Raw genomic sequence first — 8191 nt, 5'->3', positions numbered from 1 at the left:
TAAATCAAGGATTTAAATAAAAAAAATCAATTGATTTAAAAATCGACTAGATTTAAATCAGCCAACTCTGACTGTATCTGGGACTTTGACACCTTAACCAAATCAATACAATTGTTAAAGGATTGAACAGGTTTATTTATTTATTTAGTGTATTTTTATTTAATATCTATTCTCACACAAGCAAATGAACTATTACAGTAGAAGGACTGAGTGTTCTAATGTAATGACTGCTTGTATGAAGACTGCCACGGCTCCCATGACATTCTAAAACGAATAAGAAACAACTTGACTTTACAAGTTCCTAAATTAAAAAAAAAGCTCTTGGGTTGTTTATATCTGGTTTGGTAACTTTTATTGGGTGTGTTTCTCCTTTTGGGTGAAAAAAAAAAAAAAAAAGAAAGTGCTAATGACGATTTGAAGTAAATGCAGTAGCTTTGAGAATTTAGCCCAAAATGTCAGACCAAGTGTCTTCAAACACTACAGAGAAGCCACTAAACTTCCACTGCAACCCCTGGAGCACAGCAAGTTCTAATCTGCTGCTTGCTTTGTTCCTGGCACATAATAACCGCACAGTTTCAAAGGGTAGCCAATTATTTTAATGCACAAATGGGCTTAACAAAAGAAACACATTCTTGACAAAGCATCACACTGGCAGCATAAAAGGGCTCAATTAGATTACCACACTTGGAAAATATGATGGACAACAACCAAGCCTAGTTAAAAATCATAAAGTCAAGTAGACTTTTAAAACCCATTAGCATTGCACATGCGATATGTAGCTACAGCTTGTCAAAAATGCTAATTTTAATCAGGTTATCATATTAAGCATTCTGAAAAACCTTCATGCAACAAAAAACACACAACAGTGCATGTACACACCAGCATACGGATACTGAAGCATTTTCAAAAGTATCTTAATGGTCTGCAGGTCATCATGTCCGCTCTGAAAATGCCTCATTCCATCTCATTCCTCTGTACCAGATGTATTGTTCTTACTGGATGAAGGTCATTACATTGTAACTCAGTTGCCAATGGTAAAAGTACCTGATCTCTACAAGACTGATATAATGAATTGCATCAAAATTGTTTTCGTGACCAAAATAAATCACTGGAACAGCAACAGTAAGAATGGATTTATAATACAGCACTGAAGACATGCCCAGTATTGTATTTACAGTAAAAAAAAAGGACAAGGGTCTAAGAATATTTGCAAAAATGAACTTGCCTATTGCCACAATGTTACATCAGTATACCCCCCCAACCATGTGCATGTGGATCATACTGCATAGAGGCATACTTTCTGTACTGCTATTTAGCGGATTCTAAGGTAATTCTTCCATTGTTTAATGTGAGTGCAATCTTTAAAACAACTTCAGTCTACAGCACAGTATGAGGTTTAATATTATGGAGATGTGATAAAGAAATAGAAGATGCTCTAATTTAGAGATGGAGCAACACAGTGGTGAAAAAGTACATGTTTTTAATAAAACACAGTAGTGCAGGGGTAGATGGGATTTTTTAAAATCGGGAACAAATGGTCTAAAAAAGAAGTGTGTGCTGACCCCTCAAATATAATCCTCGTTCCCAAAAGCCGTGCCCGCAACACAGAGATTAAGGCATTTTATCCAAGCACATGACATAGAACTGGAATGAGGGCAAAGTGCAAGAATGTTGCCAATACCAGATTCCGCTTCGATTTCCCAATTACCATGCTGAAGTACTTCAAATAAGCAAAAGCAGCTTGAGAACTCCATGCAGTTGTTTCCAAGCATCAATGTCATAATTTTTGTCTTCTTGTTCCCTTAACTATTGTACAGCACTCTACATGAGTCATTCTTCATTAAACTGTAATTGCATCTCTGAGGCAGACTAAAACACCCTATGGTTAGCAGAGACATTTCCTGCTCCATTCTGGCAGTCAAACTCACAATACTAAAGTGTGGTGCCTTTTATCAGCACTGCTGGAACAGGACAGTGATAGCCATTCAATGGAAAATTTCAAAATTACACACTATCAGGTGGCAGGGAAAGGCCTGCTGCACTAAACTTAATTTATGTTATAAAATAGCCATCCAGCATTACTGAAAATCACTAGGTGGAGATAAAACAACAACAAAAAAGCATCTCATGTTGCAGGGCAGTTAATTAAAATGTTAAGATAATTGTACAAAGCTAGTCATTAGCAAACTGTGGGCAAAGCAATCAACAACTCTGAATGTCGTTACATACACATAAACCACAGCCAGTCCTACATTTCCATCAATTATTCTCAATCAGTGTTTAAATGAGGAAAGTTTGAGTTGCTCATAAAAAAAGCCTTTTAAAATTAGTCACGCAGCAGAAGCAACCCCCCACCTCCTCCCCCTACATTTAAACATATCCTTGGTGTTTTCTAATACCATAGTATTGCTCATGTGCACCAAGCTATTAAAGATTGATACAGGTCATTACAGGACAGAGCGTTTTTAGCAAGCAATAACTAGACAACCAATGAGATGCTGGTCTCTAATGCCCTATGTACTGTATTTATACTATCAAGAGCAGCATACAACATTAAACACAGCTCTCATGAATCATGTCTAAACTGCAAGTACAGTACATCAGGTACACCAGAGTGTAACCATCACCTGTCCCCGTGCTACACACTGCCCCTAGTGGATGCAAGATGTACCACACTTGCTGGTATAAGAGCAGTAGACTCCATCAGCAGCCTGCTGTTCTGAGTCATTTAACTAGACCTCTTTAAAAGGTCAGCTGTGTTGAAAGAGTGGAGTCCAGCAAAACCATAAAACAAGGGTGGTTTAAAATTACTTGGTTTTACCAGGTATCAGGTTTTGCGAGAGAAAATTATTTTAGTCACATGCTTGTAAGTTGGCGATAATACAAAGCAAAAGCAGATCTAAACAACCCTTTTTCAGTTTAGTTTTTTTTACTTGTATTACTGCAAATCATATACCGTAGTCTACTTATCTGGGGAACATTAAAATGTGACACTGGTTGAATCTGTCCAGTTTTCAACATGGAACTAGAGGCAGGAATAAAGTAGTATTTTGCTTCATTACAGTTTGATTCAGAAAAGCAGCTTGAAATTAGTCCACCACTAATTTGCTTACAAAAGGGAACCAGCCAAGCAAGATAATCCAATGTTGTTCTGTGCAGAACCAATAGAAACCGTATGAGTGAATCCTGACCAAGCAGGTCAAACTACAGCAGAGGTTAATTGGACAGGAAAAGACCATGGAGCCCCCCACACCACACTGCCCTGTAATTAGAAAAAACACCACTGTTCTGGATCATCATACATAAAAAAGCGAGGATAAGATAAACATGCAGTATGAACTGAACAGGTTTACTCTGGTGCATACCCACCCCAAAGCATGCACACAACCTAGCAAAGAAGCTATCAAAAGTGCTCCATCTCATTTTAATTAAAAAAACAAAAAAACACAAGAAATCACTCACTGTTTATGCACAGTAAAACCCCCTTGTGACCACACTGTACTCTATGTTTAGCATGGTTCAACATCATGTCTTTTCAGCATGAAATATTTAATGCAATCGTCCGAATAGATGCCAGGCTGGCGCTGTATGAAAAGATTGTATATATGAACTAAAACTGAGACAGATCAGAATGTCAAAGCTGAAAGCCAGCTACAAGGACCACAATGAATAAATAAAATAAATATATATAAAATGAAAACACATACATAGTACACAGAAATTAAATAAAAGCTTAATACATTTCCAGTAACAAAAAGGTAGTCCTTGTGTTAGCAAAAAACAACAACAACAACACACCTCTGGCAGACTGCACTAAATTTCTGATGGGAGCATTGAAGGTAAAGCAGACCAGACAATTCTCCTCCAAAAACACATGGAACAGAAAATGCCATCTTCCCAAGCACACTACTACAATACAAACATTTTTCCAATTAAAATACAACAATCAAAACAAACAATCATCTTTACCTACTATTGATCACCAGGGCAACAAAAGAACTGAAGAAACAAAGTGGTGCCTGCTTTTTAATTTGATCAGAAGCCAGCGTTTGTCGGGTTCATGGATGGAACATGCTCCTGTGAAGCCGTTCCCCCTTGTGTGCGCTCACCCTCTGAACACAAGAGGAAATAAAGCAGCACAGCTGTCAAGGATCCTGGCTTCAGTGGAAACCTGAAACCAGGGGTGATGTCACACTCCAGCAGAGCATTATATGGAAACACCCCACTCTTCTATAGCTCTTTTCTATTGCAGAAAAGAAAGATAGGACAGGCCAGAACAAAAAAAAAAAAAAGCACACGCTTTGTGTCAATCACAACAGAAAATACAATATGCAAATACAGCTCTTCAGTTGATCGCTGTGCCACTGTGTTGAAAGGCTGCTTTTCAAACCTCTACGGGACAGGAGACACAGTTAGTAGCCAAGTGAAAACAAAGGGGTGTAAACAGGCTGTGCACGCCTAGATTTGAAATCCAACACAATTACAGCATTGAGTAATAAGTTAATAAAATGAATGAATACTATTTTTGTATGCAATAATTGAAATTGTGTTTATCATAACACTGATGATTTTATAGAAGGATTTAGTTTTAAACTAATTTTAAAATCTGCAGCAGTGAAGTATTGCATAAACTCCTAATAAGCAGTAATAGCAGCAATGATCAAGCAATATAAAAGCAGCTCTTGAAATGGATACAATGGAGGGTATATGAGACTTGCAAAGACAATGGAATGTAATTTAATTTAGCACTGCTGCTACTCTTATTATACAGTACACCCACACCAGACATGTGCTGCTGTTAAACTGCCTCCCTATCCGCAAAACTGCCAAAACTGGACACATGAAATACACTGAGGCATAAGGGAAAGAATATACGGGAAAGCCTGAAGTACTGGGAAAATACAGACGGGGTATCATTATAGCTATACAGGTGGGATAAAATGAAGGAACAAGTCATTGTGTTGGATATCTGTGGACGGCCCTGGCCACTTTCACAGTGTTAATACAAAAATAAATTCATAGCTCATATTTTTACTGTCAAACTTTGTGGAACCCGATCTCATTAATCCAGTCAGTAGTGGGCACAGGTAAAGCATCTAAGCTTAAATGAACTCTGAAAACACTGCAGACCGGTACTGTATACAGTAGGTCTAAAGAAAGAGAACTCAAAACTGCAGCGTATATTCGTATATTAGACAGCAGTCAGTTAACTAATAAAACACTTGCTTATATCTTTCTATTGTCATTTTTATTTTCCAGCAGGAAGTTTTAGACTGGAATGACTTTGATTGACTACTTACTGTATGCAATAGAAGTCTTATTCCCATCACTGTGATTCCATAATGCTATGACATTAGGCAGTAAAAACTAGATCAGTGTTTCTGTAAACATCCCCCAATGGCACAGCACAATGTGTTAGGATTGTCAACATGTACCGAGATTTAGAAAAAAAGGATTCACAGTATTTCAACAAATGTGATATCGCAAACATTTCCATGCTAAAATGTCCAGCAGCCATCTACAAACAGGTTAATGTTTTAATACCGATACTTGGCAGAGAGGGAATCCTAAAATGCAGTTGCATATACAATCTGAGTTCTCCAGCATGATGAGGATGATGGAACACATGGGTCTTTCCACCAAGGTGTTTATTTCCTGAAACGTGAAGTCAGCTTCTCAACATTGTTTCCGAGATACTGCCTGGCATCCTATCCTAAAGCACGCTGTAAACTGCTTACTTCACTGAATGAGAATCAAGATATCAAAATCTCAACCCACACGAGGATTTCACTTTTCCATTCTGGATTAAAATAATCTCTTTTCCAGATAGAGTACAAGGATTCCATTAGCGATAGAATTTCAGTACCATTAGCAACATCATACTTGGAACAGGGTTTAAAAAAATTAAGTCAAATATGTTAGAAAAACACAAAAAAAACACACAACACTCTATATACACATGACCACAGCAAACCATGAAATGTAACAGCAAATCGCATGAATCCATAACAAATAGGACGACTGCCCTAATTACAGGCTGTGGCGGATGTTTTTTTTTTGTTTTTAAATAGTAGATGTGCTATTTTTACCCTTTTGCAACTCGTATTGACTTGCACAGAAATTTTAACACTCTAGAGCCAACGCAAAACAAAGCCCATGGCACAATACCCCTTCTTGGCCCCTCCCGACACCAAAAACTACTACATTTTACAGTTTCTGAAGCTTTGCAGACAGCCGATACCTGTACATATAAAAATGTAGACAGCAAGCCACAAGCCAGACACACATGAGCTGCATCAGTTGTAACCGTTTTAGCAGTTGCTGGAAAATTATCAGAAATAACATGAGCAAAGCAGACTGGTCTACCTCTGCACCGCAGCAAGGCGATGGCAGAACAGATGGGGGAGGGGGGAGATTATTTATTGCAAGAGTTTGTTAGGCTTTCCATCCAACACCACCGCCCCAAAAACAGAGATCAAGAAATCCTGTAGGTTGATACTGGGCTGAGCGAGGCGGGGCTGGGGGTAACCGAGACTTGCACTGGCAAATTCCAGATCACAAAAGAACAATTTGCTCTGATCCCCAAAGTTTCCTAGGAGTACAAGACTTGAGCACAAAACTAAAAGAGGGAAGTTTTTAAGTTATACCCCATGATGTTATATAGTTAGAATACCTTGGATCCAGGAGTTCTTAAATTTTAGGCATACTTCTAATCTCCCCTTCTTATCAAAGGTATTGGAGCGAGTGGTGGCAAATCAACTAAAAACTCATTCCTTGCAGCGCATTTTTATTATATATATTATATATATATATGAGAAATTTCAGGTCAGGCTTCCGTCCTGGCCACAGTATTGAAACGACCCTAATGAAAGTGGTAAACTATGTGCTATTATCTTCTGATTGAGGCCTTGCCTCTGTCCTCATCCTTCTAGATCTAAGCGCAGCATTCAACACCATCGACCATCCGATTTGAATTGACCCCCTTGAGAATGTTGAAGGACTGTCAGGTTGCGCCCTATCTTGGTTTAAATCCTATCTTTCAAATAGGTTATAATATGTTAAAATTGAGGAGCACTCCTCCTTATCTAGAGTTACGTGTGGTGTCCCGCAGGGCTCTGTTCTTGCACTGATCTTGTTTCCCTGCATATGCTCCACCGGGCGATGATGTCCGTAGACACAGGGTAAACTTTCACTGCTATGTCGATGACACACAATTGCATCTCTGAAACCAGGTGATTCCACATCTGCAAATATCTTAACTACCTGTCTCACTGATATTAAGAAACATATTTTCTACTGTTAAATTCTGATAAAACAGAAGGTCATCATTTTGGTGTCAAGAAATCAACAAGGAGGGTAAATCAAATGTGCCTGTACAGTGGACTGCAACCCCATTAAGTCAGACAGAAATTAGAAATGTGGGTGTCATTTTTGACCCTGATCTTTCATTTGAATACCAGATTAGGAACGTAACTCAAGTGTCTTTTTTCCATCTAAGAAATGTTGCTAAATTAAGACTCTCTCAGCACAGGATGCTGAGAGACTGATGCATGCCTTTGTAACTTCTAGAATAGGCTACTGCAATGCCCTATTTTCTGGTATGCCAAACTGTGTTTTGATCAGATTGCAGCTTGTGCAAAATGCTGTTGCCAGGATCCTAACAAAAACAAGTACGACTGACCATATTACGCAGGTACTGGAATCCCCACACTGGCTCTCAATACGACACAGGATTGATTTTAAAGTCCTGCTTTTAAAAATAATGTGTAAAAAATAATGTAATTGTATGTAAAAATAATGTGATATCTTGTAACAATTGTACGTCGCCCTGGATAAGAGCATCTGCTAAGAAATAAATAATAAAATAACCTATAAAGCCTATAATGGGTTAGCTCCATCTTACCTGAGTGACTTATTGGTCCCATATGTTCCAGGTCGCCTGCTCCAATCTCAGGATGCTGGGTATCTCACCGTTCCAAACATTTAAAAAAACACAGTAGAGCATTCGGCTACATGGGCCCCTAAATTGTGCAACAAACTGCCAGTGTCTGTAAGGGAGGCACCAACTATGACAGCTTTTAAAAGTACTGTAGGCTGAAGACATATTTGTATAGTCTACCATATACATGACTGCTACTATTGCCTTTTTACTGTATGTTTTATTGTTTTTATTATTTGATCGTACTTATGT

At 38.3% G+C, this 8191-nt stretch overlaps 1 protein-coding gene across 18 annotated transcripts in view; it reads right to left on the bottom strand.

Moving 5' to 3' along the window:
- The window catches only part of LOC117415336 (pleckstrin homology domain-containing family A member 5-like), a 104569-nt gene that overhangs the window by 54278 nt on the left and 42100 nt on the right, over positions 1-8191 (bottom strand). The window contains exon 1 of one of the 18 annotated variants that reach the window (XM_059027704.1): positions 3974-4088. The exons of 16 other annotated variants lie outside the window; for them this stretch is intronic. The gene's annotated coding sequence lies outside the window, so the exon portion shown is untranslated. Of the gene's footprint in view, positions 1-3969; positions 4089-8191 lie in introns of those variants that run through there. One more of the 18 variants, XM_059027703.1, reaches the window with a different exon arrangement.

This window comes from Acipenser ruthenus, chromosome 7, assembly GCF_902713425.1.
Source record: "Acipenser ruthenus chromosome 7, fAciRut3.2 maternal haplotype, whole genome shotgun sequence".
Taxonomy (NCBI): Eukaryota; Metazoa; Chordata; class Actinopteri; order Acipenseriformes; family Acipenseridae; genus Acipenser; species Acipenser ruthenus.
Note: the sequence above shows the minus strand (reverse complement) of the source record. Positions and strands in the feature narration are given on the sequence as shown.